The 18,985-nt window shown below is 39.2% G+C and overlaps 1 protein-coding gene and 1 pseudogene across 1 annotated transcript in view; one reads left to right on the top strand and one right to left on the bottom strand.

The window, feature by feature from the left end:
* MAMLD1 (mastermind like domain containing 1) overlaps window positions 1-18,985 on the bottom strand; it is a 141,359-nt gene that overhangs the window by 93,226 nt on the left and 29,148 nt on the right. The window lies entirely within an intron of this gene.
* Window positions 1-18,985, top strand: part of LOC123807030 — a 59,497-nt pseudogene that overhangs the window by 37,669 nt on the left and 2,843 nt on the right.

The raw sequence follows: 18,985 nt of genomic DNA, 5'->3' as shown, positions 1-18,985 counted from the left end.
GGATTAGCTATTGTCACTGATCTTCTTAGCATGAGGAAAAAGACATCCAGCACCTATGCTTGACAAGGGAACAGACCTTTCTCTTCCTCCTATTCCCATCACTTTAAATCCAAGAATGGTCCAAGGAGACTATATTTTATCAGGGCTGGAAAAACTCCATTAAATGCAGTTAGCATAACTATCTGAGATACAAAGAACAAAGATTTGATATAAAATCTCTGCAACCCAAAGACTATGATGAGGACCCAGACCTGGGCTCAAGAGGTCATCCCTGGACCACCTATTCTTAGCCACATCTTGTACATGGGAACACTAAGGTCTGAGGAAGGGAGTAGCCAAGATAGCTCTGGAATAGCCATCCTTAAGAACAGAAGTCTCCTATCTCCAGGTATGGCAGTGTCCTGAGAGTCACAAAAACACAAAGTCCTCAGTCTAGCAGGAGACTTCTCTGAGAAGGTATGGTATCATCCAAGCCCCCTCCACATCTTGCCTCTCCACAATCAGCTTTTAAAGAGATAATAGAAAAGAGAAGAAGGGCTGTACAATACAGCAAGCACTCAAAAGGTGGAAAGCAGGTTAACACCACAACTTCCCTCTTTTTCTGTCTTATTCTGAGGCATATGCCAAGTGTATGCTGCCCCAGTTCAATGGGTGCCCAGATCCAGGGCAATGACATGGTCACGCAGACCTGTTCCAAAGCCTAGAAGTGAGTGCCCAGAAAATTTGCTCATTTATTCTCTGGAGAGTTTCAATGTCCCTAGCAGGCAGCCAGGGAAGGCTCTGAACATTTGGCTGTCCCCTCCTTCCCTCAGCCAACCACAGTTCTCAGTCTTTGCTTCAAAGGAACCAGCTTGACTCCTGCTGACCTTCTCTTATTTTCAAAATTCCTGTCCCCTACATCTAGTTTTCCCCTTCACCACTTGCCTCCCCTCCCAATCTTGCTTCATAATTTCATAATATTGAACAAAGGTTATTTCTGGATCCAGCCCAATGTCTAATTTGCTGCAGAACATGTGTGAAAAACCATGAACCTCTGACAACCCCATAGAAAGCCAAGGATTTTAAAAAATCACATCATTATGGAATGTAATATTGTACAACTACTTTGAAAAGACAGTTTAGGAATTTCTTGAAAAGCTAAATATACACCTTATGACCCAAGTATTCTATTGCTGGGCATTTACCTAAAAGAAAGAGTATGTCCACACAAACACTTGTCACTGTATGTTGATGGCAGCTGTATTTATATTCACCAAAAACTGGAAAAAAACCCAAGACATCCATTAATATGTGGATGGACAAATATATAGTGGCATAACCCATAGAATAGAATAATTCTCAGCAATAAAGAGGAATAAACAATTGTACACATAATATGGCTAAATCTTAATCATTATGCTAAAGGAAGGAAGCCAGACTAAAAAAAGACAGTTTCTATTTTCTGATTCCATTTACACAAAACTCTAGAAAATGTGATGTACTCAAAATTAAGATAAGACAGATCAGTGGTTACCTGGGGATGGTGGAGAGAGGCAAGAGGGAAGGATTACCAAGGGACAATAGGGGCATCACTTTGGAGAGTGATGGGTTTATGCATTATCTTGACAGTGGTGATGGTGTAGATATGTATCCATACTGATGAAATTAGCCCTGACTAGTGTGGCTCAGTTGGTTTGGCGTTGTCTCACAAAGCAAAAGTTTCAATTCCTGCTCAGGGCACATGCCTAGGTTGTGGATTTGGTCCCTAGTTGGAGCATGTATAAGAGGCAATCAATCATTGTTTCTCTCCCTGTCTTTGTCCCTCCCTTCCCCTATCTCTAAAAATAAATAAATAAAGTTTTCAAAAATTTAAAAAACTGATCAAATTGTACTTGAAATACGAGTTCTGTCCAGAAGGTATCCAGCCACTCAATATGAAAAATAGAGACATTATTGAAGAAGATACAAGATAAAGAAACATTGTACATAGGACAATGACACCTCAGTGCCCATCAAAGTAGGCACCTTGGGACCTCACACAGTTCTCCCAGTCACCATCAGCTGCCCCATTGTATTTTCCTGAATCTCATCGATAGTCTGAAATCTCTTCCCTTTCAAAGGTTATTTTAGTTTTGGGAAAAGCTAGAAGTCACAGGACACCAAATCTAGGTTATGGGGGGGCTGAGTCACCTGGATGATTTGATGTTTTGCCAAAACACTTTGCACAAGACAGGATGCATGAGCAGGCGCATTGTCATGATGAAGCTGCCAATTACCAGTTGCCCATAGCTGCAGCCTTTTGAATCATCCAAATAGTTTCCACAGAGTAATGTTTAAGCTTAATGCGAAATTTGGTGTAGATTCGTGTTCTACTAACTCAGTCATTTTGAATGCAGTAGCCACACAGTACACATGTTCAGTCAATGGTGTCTACTGCCCCCACTGACTAGGTACAGTGAAGTTGTCATTGTTCATATATGTGGATTCTAGTCCACTCTCCTTGGCTGCCAGGTTACATTGATATCTCGCAAACCATTCTCATTGTACTAAAAACAGCTGGACTTTTTCTGGACAGACCTTGTATGTGCAGTTCATTCTATGTGAATTAAACATCAACAAAGAGCAAATAAATCAATGTTCCCTCACCACAGCACCTTTGTTTACAGTTTTTGGTGATATCTCTAAGCCTCAGAGTATGGGAATATCAGCAGTTTTAGACATTTCACAGGATGCATCAATATACTATGCTCATCGTTCTGATGGGCCTGTGCTTTCTCAGCTTTCTGAATTAGCGTCCCCAGTATATTTTCATCGGAATTTTCTGGAGGGCTCATAGGAAGCCACAACCTAGAGAGGAGCTTCTTGTAAAGGAAATTGCTCTTTAAAATCATAACCATTTGGACTGATCCTTTCACAGGAATTGAGGGAATGCAGTGAACCTTGCCTCCTTTCAATTTCATTTTACCCAGAATCAGATGGAAGCATGTATTGTTCTACCATGTGGGCACCATGAAGCGATTCTCAGCAGGGGCGGGCTACCCTGCTTTTCATTCCACATAGACAAATGGGAGTGCATGGCCTGCTGCTTAGCTGAAGATGGTGAGACTGCCCTGCCCGGCTCAGGACCAATGTTCAGAAACCAACTAATAAAACATAGTTTGAGGCCTCCAATGACTTTGTTTATTAAGGGAAAAGTCTCATTAACATATAGTTATCAAATTTTTGGATACAGTTCTGTGGCATTTAGTACATCCACAATGCTATGCAGCCATAGTCTCCATCTAGTTCCATCATCTCAAAAGGAAATTAACTTTGGATTCATTAGCAGTCACTCCCCATCTCCCATTCCCCATCCCAGACTTTGGCAACCATGAATATGCATTCTATCTCTCTGACTTTATCTATTTGGGGCATTTCATGTCAATTTAATTGTATGATGTGTGATCATTTGTGTCTGGCTTCTTTTCCTTAGTATATCTTGGAAGTTCATCCATGTTGTAGCATATGGCAGGACTTTGTGCCTGTTCATGTCTGAATAATATTCCAGTGCATGAATAGCAATGACTTTTAATATTTTTACCTTTTCTCTACTTTTTAATCAAAATTTTCTGCTAGAACACATACTAAGGAGAAGCCTGTATAATTGTCACAAATAAGGGATGAGATGAGGGGTGCTGAGGTACAGCAGGAAGAACACTTCCTGGGAGGTCTGCATTCTACCTTTCCAGGGATCTTCCAGTCTATGACCAGGAGGTAACCACTTAAGCCACGGGGCAGAATGAATTTAGAGATCTCTTAGGTGACAATCTTGTTTCTCTGGGAATAGCATGTGACAACTTCTGACCAACACCCAGTAATTTTTTCTAATAGGCTCCCCTTTAAAAATAAATGGGGTAAGCTGGGGACAAAATACAAAATGATATTTTCCCAAGCCACCAGAACAGCCACTGCCAGATTTTTACACCATGAATGTCCTCTTATCACCCTCTCAATAGTCCCCGACAGCCTGTTCAATTGTTCTCTCATACCATTTGTGTTAGTTTTCTGTGGCTGCCATAACAAATTACCACAAACTGGCTGACTTAAAACAAAAGAAATGTATTATCTCACAGTTTTGGGAAGTCTGAAATCCAGGTGCTGGCAGGGTTGGTTACTTCTGGAGGCTCTGAGGAAGATTCTGTTCCACGCCAATCTCTTAGGTTCTGCTGCTATTGGCAACCCTTGATATTCCTTGGTTTGTAGATAATCACTCCATCTCTCTCTCTCTGTCTTCACGTAGACTTCTCTTCTTTGTATGTCCCTATGCCATCTTTCCCTCTTTTTATGGCACTGGTCATATTGGATTAGGGCCCACCTTAATAATCTGAACTTGATATCATGTGCAAAGACGCTATTTCCTAGTACAGCCACATTCATAGATTGTAGGGTTAGGACTTTGACATATTATTTGGAGTGGGGGTACAATTCAACCAAAATTACCATTCAAGTCTCTAAGCTAAACACCTCACACAATTGTTAATGACAGTATTTCTATCACAGATTCTAGTCCACATCTTTGTATGGGTAAAACATCAGTTAAGCCTGTCTTTAGAGTGATAGCCATATGTTGATTCTGCCTCTGAACCATCTGTCAGGTCTATGTCCTTCCACTGCCCTGGTTTATTCTCATCATCTTTCCCCTGGAATCCTGCCACAACCTTCTCCTAGGGGACCACCTCTGTCTCTAGTCTCTGCTTTCCAATTTATCTCTATGGTGCAGTCAGAGCAACCTTTCCAAATCACTGATCTTACCACCTTCCCTGCTTGAAACAATTGGTGGTACCCTACTCCCTACAGGGAAAGTTCCAGAGAATGGCCTTTGGAGCCCCTCACATTTGTCAACCCCTCTCTGTCCTGTCTTTAGCCCTCTAGACCTCCTACTGCTCTCAAACTCAACATCGCAGGGCCTGAGCAAAAGTCTATGGTGATGGTTTGTGCCCTGCATGACTATTTCCTCACTGCAAGTGACCTCTAGGCTATAGGGCCTCTCTTTTCTCTGAATCTGAATACCACTTGGTTTGGAACCATCCACACCTTGAGAATTTACCCTGGGTTGGGCATTAGACTTGGTATTCAGTGGCAAAGGTTGACCTACGATGCATGTCAGATGGCACTGGACACCAACACAGAAGAGCTTTGAAGGTCATGAAGCCTAACCTGATAGCAAGCTCCTATAGGGCAAAAAATACACCTCACCAGAATTTCATATGCAGTGCTTAGCAGAGTACCTGACACAGAGCAGGTACTCAGAAAATGTTTGTGGAATGAACTCTGGCTTAGGAGACTGGAAAAAGCTTTACAGAAGAAGTGACATCTAAGTGAGACCCTAAGGAGGTAAAGAAGGCTGAGTGGAAGATACATAAATGGATCAAAAACAGTCATTGTCCTAAAGGAATTAAGCTTCTAAAAATAATTATACCACAAGGCTACAAGCAACCAATACCTCAAGAAAACAGAAATGCCCTGTGGGGGTTCATGGAGGAAGCAGTATTCTAGATTTTGATTTGTATTCATGTTCATTGATGTTATATTTATTCATCAGCATGGTGTAATAATGATAACTGAGAGGCTTCCTACTAAGATGCTGATGCTTCCAACTCTCTTTACCTCCACTGATAGAGCAGGAAAGAACTATCCACAACTAATGTTGATACAGGTCTTTTGAAAGCTAGTGTATTCTTTCTCCTTCTTCATCCTCCTTCTTCTCCTTCTCTTCCTTTTTTTCCTTCTTCTTTTCCTCCACACTCAAGAGTAGCTGGGATAGTAAGGAGAGAAAGACTAGGGTCAATTCAAAAAATGCCCTAGATGTTAGGCAAAGAAATTTGACCTTCAGTCTGTGTGTACTGAAACCTGGTAGAACCATGGCCAGAACTGTGCTGTAGGAGAAACCCATTAAAAGTCCAAAGACATGTGAGAAACAACCATTGTAAGATGAAAAAGCAGTCCAAGAAAGGGTCATGAGTTCAGGCTTCAAGGTGGATGATGAAGAAGCACAGAATGATGATTTTAGAAAGGAGGTGATAACAGACATACACACACACACATGCATATATATATATGAATGATTCCATCTAACATGGGGATTTTTATGTGACAGTTTCTAACAACCAACTAGCTGTCAATCAGGTGTGAAAGGATGAGTTGGAAATATCTCCAAAGTTTCTGCTGAGTATTGGTATTATTGGAGTGAGGGTTGGGATAAGCAGAAAAGAAGAGAAACTGATCTTTTCATACACTGAATTAAAGGTATGAGAGGGCTAGCCAAGTAAGCAGGTAGGATATTGTTACAAATCTGTATTTGGAGCTCAAGTGACAGTCTGGAGATATAAATTTGAGAATCACTTATTTACTTTATGTACCCAAACAACCAGGGAGACCACACACACACAATAGATAAAAAAACTCCTTACAAAAATAACAAAGAAAGTTACATCCTTAGGAAGAAGTAGAACAAGCATGTATAAAACTTCTATGAAAACCCTGGCCAGTGTGGCTCAGTTGGTTAAGCATTGCCTGGTAAACTGAAAGGTTATGGGATCAATTCCAGTCAGGGCACATGCCTAGTTTGCAGGTTCAATCCATGGTTGGGGTGTGTACGAGAGTCAACTGATTGATGTTTCTCTTTTACATCAGTGCTTCTCTCCTTCTCGCTCCCTCTTGCCCTCTCTCTTTAAAATCAATAAGCACCTCTTTGCATAAGGATTAAAAAAAACTTCTATGAAGCAAATGCTAAAATATAACTCTATAAAGATATGAAAGTATACCTGAACAAATGAAAGACACTCTTTGCTCTTGACTCAACAACATAAAAATGTCAGTTCTCTCTAGTTTAGTTTATAAATATCAAATGCAATCCTGACTAAAAATGCCAACAAGCTTTTTAATGCTGCTAGACAAGTTGATATTAAATTTTATATGGAAATTTAAGCATACAAGAATAGCAAGGAAAACATAGGATACTTCTGGTTCCGAACAAGATGGATAATAGTCCCATTCCTCCCAGATCTTCCCTCTTACAATGAAGACACCTGCACATTGCCCAACAATGTGAATATACTTAACAATACTGAATGCACACTTACAAGTGGTTAAGATGATAAATTCCACATTATGTGTATTTTACCACAATTAGAAATTTTTCAGCCCTGGCTGGTGTGGCTCAATGGATTGAGTGCTGGCCTATGAACCAAAGGGTCACTGATTCGATTCCCATCCCAGTCAGGGCACATGCCTGGGTTGCCAGCCAGTTCCCCCAGTAGGGGCGCATTAGAGGCAACCACACATTGATGTTTCTCTCCCTCTCTTTCTCCTTCCCTTCCCACTGCCCAAAAATAAACAAATAAAATCTTAAAAAAAAGAGAAACATTTCAAAAGCAAGCTGCAGAAACAAACAAGGCCTGGGCATAATATAACATAATATAGCTAGAGGAATAACACAGCAGTGAGTTTCCTGTGTTCTTTTTTTATTGACTCCTATATATTCTAGACAGGATGCTGCAGAAGCTTCCAAGCTGGATCTGCAAACAGGTATAGCAAAAACAAAAAAGCTTCAATGAAAGCATTTCCCCACTAGTCAAAGCACTGTGGAAAAAGTAGACAAAATGAAAGAAAACTTTCTTGAAAATCACTACCCTACTACAGCAAATACCAAAATAAAAGCCATTCCTCTTTTATGGTTTCATATAGGTAAAGTGGAAAGGTGATATTCCATCTCATGCCCCCACCTTCGGTCCCAGGTAAACAGATGGCCATTCTCTGATTCCTCTGTCCGGAGGTATCAAAGGTCCATGCAGGCTCCCACTCCCCCCAACCAGGGTAAGGTCAGCTCAACAGACAATTACAGACATTCTAAAAAAAATTAACTAGAAAATCTCAGATAAGAAATAGAAACTATAAACAAAGCCAATGGAAATTATAGAATTGAAAAATAAAATAACAAGACTAAAATCATTCACTGAAGGGCTAATTAGTAGAATGGAGATGAGAGAAGATAGAATTAATAAACTTGAGGGCATATCAATAAAATTCAGGCAATCTGAACAACAGAGAGAAAATAAATTAAAAAGAAAGAGGAAGAGGAGAAGTATAATGAGTAGGCCTTCAGGGACTTGTGGAACAACAACCGAAGAGCCAACATTTGTATCGTTGGAGATCTAGAAAAGGAGGATAGAGTGAGATTGAAAACTTAGTCAAAGAAATAATGACTGAAATTTTTCAAAATTTGGCAAAATCATAAAGTTACAGACTCAAGAATCTAAGATAATACCAAACTGGAAAAATCCAAAGAAATTCTTGCCAAGACATTTCATAATTAAACTTCTAAAAACTAAAAGGCAGAAAACTCTTGAGAATAATCAGACAATAATGACACATTACTTACAGAGAACTATCACTTTAAATAACAGATTTATTTTCAGGAACCATGGAGTTGCTCCTGTAGAAGGAAGTGGCATAACAATTTTCAAGTGCTGAAATAAAAAACTGTCAATGCGAAATTATATTATCTGGCAAAAAAATATCCTTCAAGAATTAAGAGGAAATCAAGACATTCTCAGATGAACAAAAGCTAAAACACATTGTTGATAACAGTCCCAGTATTAAAAAAAAAAAGGTTACAGGAAGTTCTCTAAGCAGAAAGAAAATAACAGAAAAAAACCTTGAAGTTTCATAAAGAAAAGATTAAGACTAGGTAAGGTCCCCTCTGCCCTGGGCAGTTGAGGTAGGGGCCCATCAACATCCCACCTCCCTACGTGGCCTGGGCATGCCCAGGGCAGCGCAGTGGCCTCAGCCATGGAAGCGCCTGGGCAGCAGCCGGCAGTCGGGCAAGAAGGATCTGAGCAGAAGGATATGATCAGCCTGCAGTGGACTAGGGGCCCAGCAGGGGCAGGCTAGGGCCAGATTGCCGAGCTGACAGGTTCTTCATGATGAAAGATCTTGGGATGCTTCTCTGTCCTCTTTGTAGTTGGTAGTTTGGTTGGTGAAGAGATGGCTGACTGTCAAAACTTTTCTCCAGAACCTTGCCAGGGGAATCAAAGACTCCATCTGGGGAATATGTGCCAACTCAAAGCTTAATCTTTGAATTCAGCAAAAGAGAGAGGAGCAACATTGAAGAAGGGCAAGTAGTGTCCTGGTGCAGGGGAGAGCGGAGAGCATAGACAGGAAACAAGAGAGTGAGCCACATATTGTTAGTAGAATTTTCCAGTGCAGCACTTGGAATGGTGGAGTATTCTGGTTCAGTCTCCTCCAATTCTATCCACTGTTTATTCCTGTACTTCAGTCTGTAACTGTCTGAATTATTGGTGATCCGTCTGTACATGGAGATGTTTGGTCGTGGCTGGAATTCTTTCTCACCCTCAATTTTCCGTGCTCTTTGGGTGCTTCCCGTATGTGCTTAGCGAAGTTGGGAATTACATTTGGTTTCAAGATATAGCTGATCTGGCATTTGAGGTATCAGGAAGGAAGCCTCACCCATTCCCTAGTATTGGCAAAACCATTGCTGACTTTGTTCTTCAATCTTCTGCTTCAGGTTCTTTTCTTCATCCAGAGGATGTTTGTGAGTCTCCCTCCCATCCACCTTGTTGGTCCATGGGTTATTCTCCTGCATATGTCCCTTACCTATTCACTATACTGCTTTGAATGTCATTGGTTCAACAAAGAAATTGAAATGCACCAGTGTTTCTCACACATAGACAGGAATTGGCCTTACTACTTTGGATTTGGTTTGCCTTTGCCTTTCCTCACAGCACTGCAGTCCTCATACATTATCAATGGCTGCCTCTCCTCTGTTCCCTTTCCTTTATTCATTATCAGTGGCAGTGAAGCAAACACCCCTGGAAAAGCTTACCTTTACCAGTTGCACGTCTTCTTCTTGATGTTTTTTCTTCTTTCCTTTCCTTTTACTTTTTATTTAATCTTTATTGTATTTTTTTCATTGCCATTTAGTCACCTTATACCCCAAATCCCCCAGCGATGTCCACACTGTTGTCCATGTCCTGAGTCCTTTTTCGTTTTTGCTCAATCCTTCCAACTCCTAATCACTCTCCCACTAGTTATCATTTGCTCTCCATCTATGAGTCTGTCCCCATTTTCATTGTTAGTTCAGTTTGTTCACTAGATTCCATGTATTAATGAAATCATATGGTATTTGTCTTTCTCTGATTAGCTTATTTCACTTAGCATAATGTTCTCCACATCCACTCATACTGTTGCAAAGGGTAAAATTTGCTTCTTTTTTACAGCTGAATAGAATTCCATTGTGTAACTGTCTCATTGTTGTTTTATGCACTCTTCTACTGATGAACACTGGGGCTGCTTCCACATTTTGGCAATTGTAGATAATGCATCAATGAAAACAGGAGTGCTTATGTTCTTTTGAATTAGTGTTTTGGGTTCCTTTGGGTATATTCCCCGAAGGGAGATGGCTAGGTCAAAAAGCATACTCATTTTTAATATTTTGAGGTATCTCCATACTGTTTTTCACAATGGCTGCACCAGCCTGCATTTCCAGTAACAATGCAAAAGTGTTCTCCTTTCTCCACATCCTCGTCTGCACTTGTTGTGTGTTGATATATTGATGATACCCATTCTGTCAGGTGTGAGATGGTATCTCATTGTGGTTTTAATTTGCATTTCTGATGATTTGTGATGTTAAGCATATGTTCATATGTCTGTTGGCCATCTACACATCCTCTTCGGAGAAGTGTCTGTTCAGGTCTTTTGCCCATTTTTTTAAATTTGGTTGTTTGCTTGTTTTTTGATGTTATACATTTTGGGTATTAACCCCTTATCAGATGTATCAGTGAATACGTTTTCCCATACTGTGGGTTGTGTTTTTATTTTGTTGAGATTTTCTTTGCTGTGCAAAAAGTTTTTAGTTTAATGTACTTTCATTTGCTTATATTTACTTTTGTTTCCCTTCCTTGGGGAGATATATCCAATAAAAAATTGCTACAAGTAAATGTCCAACATTTTACTGCCTATGTTTTCTTCCAGGATGTTTATGGTTTCAGGTCTAACATTTAAGTCTTTGATTCATTTTGAATTTTTCTTCTATGTGGTGTAGAAGGTGGTCTAGTTTCATTTTTTGCATGTATCTGTCCAATTTTCCCAAACCCTTTATTAAATAAACTATACTTAGCCCATTGTATGTGCTTGCTTCTCTGTCAAATATTAATTGGCTCTAAAAGTGTGGGTTTATTTCTGGGCTCTCTACTCTGTTCCATTGAGCTATGTTTCTGTTTTTATGCCAGAGCCATGTTGTTTTGATTACTATAGCCTTATAGTATAGTTTCATATTAGGTAGTGTGAGTTGTAAAATTTTGTTGTTCTTTGTCAGGATCATTGTTGCTATGTGGGGCCTTTTGTGATTCCATATAAATTATTGAAATATTATTCTAGTTCTGCAAAATATGTCATTGGAATCTTGAGAGAAATTGCATTGAATCTATAGATTGCTTTGGGTAGTATGTACATTTTAACAATGTTAATTCTTTTATCCATGAACACTTATGCGCTTCCACTTATTTGTATCTTCTTCAATTCCTTTCTTCAGTGTCTTATATTTCTCCAAGTACAGGGCTTTTACCTCCTTGGTTATATTTATTCCTAGGTATTTTGCTCTTTTTGAAGCAATTATGAATGGGATTGTCTTCTTAATTCCCCTTTCTGTCAGTTCATTATTGGCACATAAAAATGCAACTGCTTTCTGGATATTAATTTTGTATCTCACTACTTTGCTGAATTCATTTATCAGTTGTAGTACTTTCCTGGTGGAATCTTTGGGGTTCTCTAGGTACAGTATCATGCCATCTACAAGTAAAGACAGTTTTATTTCTTCCTTTCCAATTTGGAGGCCTTCTATATCTTCTTCTTGTCTGATTGTTCCAGCTAGAATTTCTAATACTATGTTGAATAATAGAGGTGAAAACAGACATCCTTGTCTTGTTCCTGATCTTAAGGAGAATGGTTTGTAGTTTTTTAGTATGATGCTGGTAGTAGGTTTGTCATATATGGCCTTTATTACATTTAGGTATGTTCCCTCTATTCCCACTTTGCTGAGAGTGTTTATCATAAATGGGTGCTAGATTTAAGTATTTTTTTCTATACCTATTGATATGATCATGTCATTTTATCCTTCATATTGTTTACATGGTGAATTACATTTATTGATTTGGGAATGTTTTATGAACCTTGCATTTCCAAAATAAATCCCACTTGATCATGGTGTATGATCCTTCTGATGCATTGTTGTATTCAGTTTGCTGTTTTGTTGAGAACTTTAGCATCTATGTTCATCAGGGGCATTGGCCTATAATTTTCTTCCTTTGCAGTGTCTTTATTTGCAGTAATTCCTTTCTTTGCAGGAATTAGGGTAATGCTGGCCTTGTAAAATGAGTTTGGTAGCCTTCCCTCCTCTTGAATTTTTTGAAATAGTTTGAGAAGAGTGGGTGTTAGTTCTGAGAATGCTTGGTAAAATTTACCTCTGAAGCTATACATTACAGGCCTTTTCTTTGTTGGAGGTTTTTGATTGCTGCTTCAATTTCGTTAGGTACAATCTATTCAGATTCCTTGATTCCCAATTTAGTTTTGGAAGATTGTGTTTTTAGGAATTTATTCACTTCATCTAGGTTGTCTAGTTTGTTGCCATATAGCTGTTCATAATATTTTCTTACAATAATTTGTATTTCTTTAGTGTCTGTTGTTACTTCTCCTCTTTCTTTTCTGATTCTATATATTTGGGTCCTTTCTCTTTTTTTGTTCATGAGTCTGGTTAAAGGTTTATCAATCTTGTTTATCTTTTTAAAGAATCTGCTCTTAGATTCTTTGACTTCCGTATCATTCTAAAGGACTCTACTTGTTTTATTTCTGCTCTGATCTTTATTATTTTCCTCTTCCACTCACTTTGAGATTTGTTTGTTGTTCCTTTTCAAGTTCCTTGAAATATGAAATGAGATTGTTTATTTCAGCTTTTTCCTGCTTTTTTTCTGAATAGGCCTGTAATGCTATGAATTTCCCTCTTAAGATTGCTTTCCCAGTGTCCCACAGATTTTGGATTGTTGTGTCCTCATTTTCATATCTTTCAAAGTATCTTTTGATTTCTTCCTTAATCTTGTTGTTGACCCATTCATTGTTTTATATTATGTTATGTAGCTTCCATGTCTTTGCATGTTTTTCAATGTTCTTTTGTGATTGATTTCTAGTTGCATAGCATTGTGGTCAGAGAAGATGCTTGATATGATTTCAGTCTTCTGAAATCTATTGAGACTTGTTTTCTGTCCTAACATGTAGTCTATCCTGGAAAACATTCCATGTGCACATAAAACATATGTATATTCTGCTGCCTTGGGATGAAATGCTCTGAAGATATCAATCAAATCAATTTGATCTAGAGAGGGAAGATGGTGGTGGGGTAGGAGGGAGCAGATTCCACTTCTCCCTACCCACGGGAGAAAAACCTAGCTGATCTACGGAGGAAAAGAGCAAACCACCAACAGTATCACAACATACATGAAAATAGAAGATCAAAAATTGTAGCGGACATTGAAAAACCAAACGGTAAGGAGAGTGCTTCAGGACAATAAGGGCCTAGGGATCAGTGCGAGGACCAGAGAGGCTGCAGCTCCAGGCCGGGGGCTCACTGGGTCTCACACAGGACTCTTGGGAGAGAGCTGGGTCAACTGCTCCCTCCCCGGCCAAACAAGTATTCAGCAGCACCGGGGGAGGCCTGGTTGCTTGAAGGCACAGAGAGAGGAGTGAGGACTGAGTGACAAACACACAGGGACTGTGAGCACCTACACATAGCCCTGGGAAGACTGAGAGCTCGAGCCTGTACGAACAAGGGTGGCTTGGCCTTGCGCCCGTGCCCACAACCGAGGGAAAGTGTGCTTCGAGGAAGGCACCGAGCCCACACCCGTGAACCTAGGGGAAGCGCCCACTCCTCAGGAGCCCTGGAGCCCACGCCCATAAACCCAGGGCAAGCATGTGCTCTGTAGGAGCCCTGGAGCCCACAACAGTGAACCCTTCTCATCAAGACCAGAATACTGGTTTAGCCATTTTGAAACCAACAAGAGGGTTTTTTTTTCTTTCTTTGATTTTTTAAGTAACTTTTTTATTTTTAAATTTTTATTATTCTTACATCTCTCAATTCCTTTTGCTTCTCTTTCCTTCTTTCCAGTTTTATTCCTTCTTCCTTACTTTCCAATTTTGTATCTTCTTTCCTCTTTCCTTCTACTACTTTTGTCTTCTTTTTCCTTTTTCTTTTTTATTTTCTAATAGCCACAAGTGAGACAAAACACAAAAAACAAAAAACAGGAACTGTGAAAAGACCAGAGTTGGAACCAAAGAAGGGACATCCTAATAGCTGCAACAGCAAGACAAATTTGACTTTCCTATTACAGAGAATCTGCAAGTTATTGCATATTAGTATTATCCTTTCATTATTCTTACATCTTTTATTTTAATAGTACTTTTGTATTCCTCTTCTTTCTGTATACTCTTCTTTGCTTGGCTGATTATATTGTTTGACAGGTTTCCCGTTATCTCATTCATAGTGTATTGCTAATTTACTGTCCTTCACTTCATTTGTGCTTCATTAGTACACTACTCAAGGTTCTATACTCCCTATTCTTATTATCTAGATTACATACATTCTGCCATATGATTGTTGCTCTAATATCACTGTAAATAATAGCTATTCCATACAATTGTAAATGCTACACAACAACCCCCACCCGAGATCTTAGCCCACTTCACAGTTTCCTGAACTCTATTACTGTAGTGGTTAGCTTTATTCTCTCACACACTACATCTATTTACTATCTTTTACTCTTACCTTACCCCAAAATCTGACCTCCCAAAACCTCCCTGCTTTCTAGATCAAACTCACAATCCTTTCCTCCTCAATAAGAGTCTTATCTTCTTTCCATTCTTTCTAAAAAGTGGCTAGTGGGATGGAAGATCACAGTTAACACTATACATAGCCAAAGGATCTCCTATCTCTTCTCTACTGGCTGCTACTGTAAATATCAGAGAATACTATCTTGCTGTCTTAAACCATTTTGCCTTACCCAGCCAACTGATCACAAAAAAGAGTAGGTGGAAGCTATGAACAACAGGATACCTAAAGGAGACTGCACCACTGAATCTCACAGGTATTCTACCACTGAAGTTCACACCATAAACCCAGGGAACCAGAACAGATCAATTTCAGAAACAGAGACTCACAAGAAGAGTCTCACAACCAGTGGGAAGAAAAAGAAACAATCCCCAAATGAAGGGAAAGGAGGAAGCCTCAGAAAGAATGCTAAATGAAATAGAGGCAACTCAACGATCAGATATTGAGTTCAAAGCAATGCTTACCAGGAAGCTCAATGAGCTCACAATGAGCTACCAGAAACTATAGGGAAACGATGATGAACTCACTGCAAACTACATCAACATGAAAAAAGAAATAGAAACTATCAACAAGGGCCAAGAGGAAATGAAGAATACAATTTAACTGAAGAAGACAGTAGAAAGAATCAAAAGCATCATCAATGAAGTAGAAGATCAGATCAGCGAGCTAGAGAACAAAGTAGAAAAAAATTTCCAGAAAGAGAAAGAAAAGAAAAAGAGGCTGACAAAGAATGAAGAGGGATTAAGAGAAATGCAAGATAATGTGAAAGGTAATAATATCTGTATAAGGAGAAGAAGAACAACAACAACGGATAGAAAACCTATTTGAAAAAGTAATGATGGAAAACTTCCCTAATTTGATGAGAGAAAAAGTCACACAAATCCAGGAAACACAGAGTCCCAATCAAGAGGACCCCAAAGAGGCCCACCTCAAGACACATCATAATTAAAATGGCAAAAGACGAAGACAAAGAGAGAATCTTAAAGGCAGCAAGGGAGAAACAGGAAGTAACATACAAGGGAGCCCCAATAAGGCTAGCAGCTTACTTCTCAATAGAAACGATCTAAGCCAGAAGAGAATGGCAAGAAATATGCCAAGTAATGAGAACCAGAGGTCTGCAACCAAGGCTACTTTACCCAGCAAGGCTCTCAATCAAGATAGAAGGCCAAATATGGAGCTTCCTAGACAAATGAAGTCTAAAAGAATATGCCTCCACCAAACCAGCTCTGCAAGAGATGCTAAAGGAACTGCTTTAAGGAAAGCAAGGAAAAGAGAGAAAGAGGGAAACAGGTATATGGCAATGAATAGGTTCCTATGAATAATAACCTTAAGTGTAAATGGATTAAATGCTCCAATCAAAAGACATAAAATAGCTGGATGGATAAGAAAGCATGACCCACACATATGCTGCCTACAAAAGACCCACCTCAGGACAAAAGATCTACACAGGCTGAAAGTGAAGAGCTGGAAATAATTTTTCCAAGGGAACGGACAGGAAAAAAACACCGGGATAGCAATATTCATATCATACAATATAGATTTCCCAAAAAGGGCCATAAAGAGAGACCCAGAAGGTCATTTCATAATACTCAAGGGAAGAATACACCAAGAACACATAAATATTGTAAATATACATGCACCCAACATAGGGGCACCCAAATACATAAACAAAATCTTAGAGGACCTCAAGAAGATATTGACAGCAACACAATTATAGCAGGGGATTTTAACATCCCATTGTCAAAAATGGACAGATCTTCCAAACAAAATATCAATGAAGATATTGTGGCATTAAACAATGCCCTAGAAGAAATGGACTTAACTGAGATATATATATATAGAGAGAGAGCGCCCTCCATCCCAAAGAAGCTAAATACACATCCTTTTCAAATATACATGGAACATTTTCAAAGATTGACCACATGATGGGACACAAAAGAAGACTCAACAAATTCAAGAAAACTGAAATCATACCAAGGATCTTCTCAGATCACAATGGACTGAAACTAGAAACCAACCCCAAGGAAATCAACCCAAAGCACTGAAAATCATGGAGATTAAATAGCATGCTATTAAACAAGGAAAGGCTCAAGAATGAAATTAGGGAAGAAATCAAAGTTTCTAGAAACAAGTGAAAACGAACTCACAACAACCCAAAACTTATGGGACACAGCAAAGGCACTCCTGAGAGGAAAATTATACCTATACAGGCCTACCTAAAAAAGATGGAAACATTTCAAACAAACGACCTAAGCTTGCATCTACAAGAACTAGAGGAACAACAACAAAGACAGCCCAGACCAAGTAGAAGGAAGGAAATAACCACCATCAGAGCAGAATTAAATGACATGGAGACTAAAGCACAATTCTAAGGATCAATGAATCCAGGAGCTGGTTCTTTGAAAAGATAACCAAATCAACAAGCATTTAAGCAGACTCGTGAAGAACAAAAGAGAGAGGACCCAAATAAACACAATCAGAAATGAAAGAGGAGAGATTACAACTGATACCACAGAAATATAAAGATTTTAAGAAATTACTATGAAGAAGTGTATGTCAAGAAACTTGAAAACCTAGGAGAAATGGACAAATTTCTAGAAAAACATAATCTTCCAAAACTCAATGAAGAAGCCAAAAGTCTGAACAGACCAGTAACAGTAGATGCAATTGAAGCAGTAATCAAAAAACTCCCGACACACACGAGCCCTGGACCAGATGGTTTCACAGGAGAATTCTACAAAACATTTAAGGAAGAGCTAACCCCTATCCTTCACAGACTATTCCAAAAAATCCAAAATGATGGAAGACTCCTAAACTCTTTTTATGAAGCCATCATCCTAATCTCAAAACCAGATAAAGACACAACAAAGAAAGAAAACTTCAGGCCAATATCACTGATGAACATAGACGCTAAAATCCTCAACAAAATATTGGCAACCGCATCCAACAATACATTAAAAAGATCATACACCATGACCAAATGGGATTCATCCCAGGGATGCAAGGATGGTAAAATATTTGCAAATCAGTAAGTGTAATACACCACATAAACAAAAGCATAGACAAAGAACACATGATGATATCAACAGATGAGGGAAAAGCATTTGATAAGGTACAGCACCCATTTATGATAAAAACACTCAGCAAAGTGGGAATAGAGGGAGCATTCCTCAACATAATAAAGGCTATATATGAGAGACCTACAGCCAACATCATACTCAATGGGTAAAAACTAAATCTTTTCCACTAAGATCAGAAACAAGACAAGGTTGTCCACTCTCACCACCTGTATTCAACATAGTATTGGAAGTTTTAGCCACAGCAATCAGACAAGAAAAGGAAAAAGGCATCCAAATCAGAAAGGAGGAAACAAAATTGTCACTGTTTGCAGATGATATGTTAGTGTACATAGAAAATCCTGTAGACTCCACCAAGAAACTGCTTGACATAATAAATGAATTTGGCAAAACAGCAGGAGATATCTAGTCATGTTTGGCAAAACATGACTCCACTCTAAGACAAGCAACCCAATTAAAAAATGGGCAAAGGACTTGAAAAGACACTTCTTCAAGGAGGATATACAGAGGATCCAGAGCCACACGAAAAGATACTCAATATTGCTAGCTATCAGAGAGATGCAAATTAAAACCACAATGAGCTACCACTTCACACCAGTCAGAATGGCCATTTAAAGAAAGCAACAAACAGCAAATGTTGGAGAGGTTGTGGAGAAAAAAAGGACCCTAGCGCACTGTTGGTGGGAATGCAGACTGGTACAACCACTATGGAAAACAGTACGGAATTTTCTCAGAAAACTAAAAATGGATCTGCCTTTTGACCCAGCAATTCCATTGCTGTGATTATATCCTAAGAACCCCGAAACACCAATCCAAAAGGACCTATGCACCCCAATGTTCATAGAAGCACAATTTACAATAGCCAAGTGGTTGAAGCAACCTAGGTGCCCTTCAGCAAATGAATGGATCAAAAAACCATGGTACATTTACACAATGGAATTCTATGCAGCAGAAAGAAAGGAGCTCCTTCCCTTTTGCGACAGCATGGATGGACCTG

Source organism: Phyllostomus hastatus, unplaced genomic scaffold (assembly GCF_019186645.2).
Source record: "Phyllostomus hastatus isolate PE091 unplaced genomic scaffold, TTU_PhHast_1.1 phas_scaffold_397, whole genome shotgun sequence".
NCBI lineage: Eukaryota > Metazoa > Chordata > Mammalia > Chiroptera > Phyllostomidae > Phyllostomus > Phyllostomus hastatus.
This window is presented reverse-complemented; position numbering and strand designations above follow the sequence as displayed.